General features: G+C 45.3%; 1 pseudogene; it reads right to left on the bottom strand.

The window, feature by feature from the left end:
• Positions 1-3934: 3934 nt before the first annotated feature.
• Positions 3935-4529, bottom strand: LOC115461246 (annotated as a pseudogene).

Genomic DNA, 4529 nt, shown 5'->3' with positions numbered 1-4529 from the left:
AAGGCAACAGAACTTATTTATTTCCATTCAGTTCATGTTATCTGAAAATAAATGAGACAACTGTTATTTTAAATAGAAAGCAATTTAATCAAAAGTGAATCAATAGCAATGAATTTTCTAAAGTAGATTCCATTGCAGTTGAAAATGTGCTGTTCTTTGCCCTAAAATTAATGCTGTACTTTCTTAAACAATGATGTAATTGACAGACTGATTGAAAAAGAAAGGATTTAATTAGGTACAGATAAGAAATAGAAATGAACACGGTCAGGGGGAAATGCAATACTTAGATAACTTCCTCAGCAATTAATTAATCACTGAGCAGTTTATTTCCCAACAACCTCCAGCTTACAATTTCAATGATTTTATGAAATATGAATCCTAAATCTGGCTTAATTATCAATGCAGACCTTATTTACAAAAAGACAATAGCAGTGATAACCAGAGAGGTTACTGGAAAATATGTTCTTTAGCCAAAATCCATAAAGAAGCTTAAGCAATAGAGTTTAACTTTCAAGGCAACAGATTGCTTTCTGCATGAAAAATGGCATGCCCTACAATAACAGGGCTGTATTTAAAACATTTTCATTTAAAAAAGCATATTATCTACTTAAATAGGAGCTTTCACGCAGGTCAATCTGTGGATGGATATACATTGTTGTTCAACAATGTGCATATTTTTATGAACTCTGGACATGTTCCCTGGGGCACACTATTTACACATGTGCAATGATCTTTCCATGTGTGCAGTAGCAGAAAACAGTGCATACTCTGTCTAAAAGAGTGTGCTATCTAGAGGCCAATTGAATTTCAGTTTAGGTTTCGACACCGAAACTGGTCTGAAATCTAGGTTCATGTTTCAACTGCAACCAAAATTCTTCCCCCCCCCCCCCCCACCCTGCGATTGTTCCTCCTCTGTGATCATTACCACCCCCATGATCATTCCCCATCCAACCACCCGAATCCTGCATGTGCTGGTTCCAAATGCAAAATGGCTTCCAGGATCTCCTGTGGCAGTCTCAACAGACTGCAACGGGAAGTCTTGGCAGCCATTGCAATGGAGCAGCAGCACAGGGCAGGAATTAATAGGGTTTGCGCGTGTGTGTGTGTGAGATATTTTTGTATCAAAAACACAAAGAAACAAACAAAAAAAATACAAGAATCTTACAGCTTCTACTAGCATTATATAGTGGCAGATATTTATTGTAACAGACTGTACTGTGTCATTGCCGGAGAAGGTAGTGACCGCAGCTGGCCTTGCTGAGTTTAAAGGGGGTCTGGACAGATTCCCGAAGGGAAAGTCCATTGATCATTATTCAATTTTGGGGTTTTGCCAGGTTCTTGGGGCCTGGATTGGCTGCTGTTGGAGACACAGTGCTGGGCTTGATGGACCTTTGGTCTTTTCCCAGCGTGGCAGTGCTTATGTACTTATTTACTACTGACATTCGCTAATATCACTGTGCCCATATTTAAAATTTTATGGCTGAAATGCGATCCGTGTTGAGTCTCAGTTGCCAACCAATAAAGTTTTTGCTACACACCGCTTACTTTGGGACTGCTTTATTGCCTTTGCGGTTTTTGTTCTTTTAGATATTTTTCTATACAATAAACAAGTGGAGGACTGGCCTAGTGGTTAAAGCACCTGTCTTAACATTCAGAGGTGGTTGGTTCAAATCTCACTGCTGTGCCTTGTGATCTTGATGGGTGTGCAGAAGAATTCTGCCCTGTCCCACAAGTGATTTGGTTTCTCCCTCTCTCTTCTGCATGCCTTATGGTCTCTCAAATATCCCCCCTCCCCTGCATACCTTTTAAATAGCAGATTTTCACCAGTAGCGAGCAGCAACTAATGCATACTGCTCATGTTGGCTCCACAGCCTTCCCTCTCATGCAACTTCCTGCTTCTGCATAGACTAGCCGTTGAGCCTGTTAAAACAGGCTAGTGGGTTGCCACTGCCCCCTCCCCCCCGAGTTCGCTGCTGCCAGTACCCCCCCCCCCGAGTCACCGTCGCCACCCCTACACCCGGCCCGTCTCTTCGCTATTCAACTTACATCTCCGCAGCAGGCAGATCAGCTGAGCTGCCGTCGGCCCTTCCTTCTCTGCCTGTGTCCCGCCCTCATATGACGTAATGTCAGCGAGGGCGGGACACAGGCAGGGAAGGAATGCCAACGGCAGCTCAGCTGACTGCTGCGGAGATGTAAGTTGAATAGCGAAGAGACGGGCCGGATGGAGGGGTGGCGGCAGCGGCGACTCCAGGGGGGGGCACTCTTACCTGCAACCTCGGGGGAGGGGGGAGCGGTGGCGACCTCGGCAGTTCCCTCCCCTTTGCGCAGTTTCCCTCTCTGTCCCACCCCCCCGTCATCACGTATTGACGCGGGGGCGGGACAGTGAGGGAAGTCTCTACTGCGCATTTGCGAGTGAGTACGGTCACTTGCCGTTTATATGTTTGATGGGAATACATCAGAGGGAAGACTGTGGGGCCAGTGCAAACAGTATATATCAGTCACTGCTCACTGCAGGCGAAGATCTGCTATTTACAAGACATGCAGGAGAGACAGTTGTTGGGAGTTTTTGGCTGGTGGGGCTTGGGGATCCCTGCCAGCCACATCATAGGTGTGCTGCTACTGGGTTAGGGTTACCATTCGTCTGGATTTCTCCAGACATGTCCTCTTTTTGAAGGCATGTCCGGGGCATCTGGTGGGTTTTGCCAGCATGCACGTTTGTCCGGATTTCTGGACAAACGTGCGGGCGGGCGGGCGGCGCCATGGGTCTCCCCTCCACTCCCCTTACTTACTATCTGCCCTGGTGGTCTAGTGACCTCTTTGGGGCAGGAAAGAGCCCCCTCTTTCCTGCCCGGAGCGCTGCCTTGCCCTTCATCCTTCTCGGTCTCGGCTGGGGATTCAAAATGGCCGCCGAGAGTTGAAGTCTTGCGAGGCCGCTTCAACTCTCGGCGGCCATTTTTAATCCCCAGCCGAGACTGAGAAGGATGCAGGCAAGGGCAGGCAGCGCTCTGGGCAGGAAAGAGGGGGCTTTTTCCCTGCTCCGAAGAGGTCACTAGACCACCAGGGCAGTAGATAGTAAGTAAGGGGAGGGGAGGGGAATATGTGACAAGGGGGAGGGGAGGTGACGGGAGGGCAGGGGAGGGGAATATGTGACCCGGGGGAGGAGAATATGTGACAGGGGGTGGGATGAGGATCCAAAAGGGGCGGGGCAGGGAGGCGTGACATGTGTCCTCTTTTTCAGAGGACAAAATATGGTAACCCTATACTGGGTGGGCCTGAGTCCAAAGTGATTGGTACTGGGCCCACCCTTGTCACTTAACCCTCTATTGTCTCTGGTACAAACTTAGATTGTGAGCCCTCCATGGACAAGGAAATACCCACTGTACCTGAATGCAACTCACCTTGAGTTACTATTGAAAAAGGTGTGAGCAAAATTCAAATAAATAAATATTTGCAAAACAACTCATGCATATTCATTGTAGGAGTCCTAGAAACCAGATTATTTGGGGGATTCCCAAGGACCAAGCTGAAGACTTTGTGGTGATAGTTACAATAATGCTCCAGTTTAAAGGAGATGATAGGAAAACACATTTACATCAGAAAGAACAGGCAGCCATTCCTTAAACCACAATTTTATTTAGTCTAAGAAAATACAAACTGTGGCAGATGTTCTCGTGAGTTGGAACTGCTTTCTTAGAATCAAGTTGAATTAGGGTAGTCTAGAACTTTCTGTTACTATCTTCCAGGGTTTATCTAACTCACTTTTGATTTGGTATTTCAAAAATGCATTTCTCATTTCTCTGGTATTCACAGGAACTCATGTAACCTACCATGATTGAAGTGAATTCATAGTCCACAGTATGCTATAGTGTTTCTTTTTAATAAAAATAAAATAAACTTATAAAGTCATTTTATTTTGATAGAAATAAGCCAATCATTAGTGAATCCAGTTAATGGAAATCTTTTTCTGAATGATATTTCTTAGGGCAGCTTTTACTTCCTGGTTCCTCAGACTATAGATCAAGGGATTTAACATGGGAATCAACAGTGTAAAATGCAGAGACTAACATGTTCTGTTCCACTGCATAATTTGAACTGGGCTCCGAGTACATGAAGAGACTTGTCTCATAGAATAAGGCGACACTGGCAAAGTGAGAGGCGCAGGTGGAGAATGCTTTGCGTCTGCCCGCTGTAGAACGGATCTTCAGGATGGTGGAGAGTATGGAGAAATAAGAGATAAATATTGTCAGAATAGAAGGAAGGGTTGCAAAGGCAGACACGATAGGAAGCACAACCTCATTGATGAATGTGACTGTACAAGAGAGTTTCAGCAATGGAGGAATATCATAAAAGAAATGTTTAATCTCGTTGGATCAGCAGAAGGATAATCGGAAGGTTGTACCTGTCTGTATGAGGGAAAACAAAAAGCTTGCAAGGTAAGAACAGATCACCAGCTGAATACAGAGTCTCCTGTTCATAATGATGGGATACATCAATGGGTTACATATTGCCACATAACGATCGTATGCCAT

This window comes from Microcaecilia unicolor, chromosome 1, assembly GCF_901765095.1.
Source record: "Microcaecilia unicolor chromosome 1, aMicUni1.1, whole genome shotgun sequence".
NCBI lineage: Eukaryota > Metazoa > Chordata > Amphibia > Gymnophiona > Siphonopidae > Microcaecilia > Microcaecilia unicolor.
Note: the sequence above shows the minus strand (reverse complement) of the source record. Positions and strands in the feature narration are given on the sequence as shown.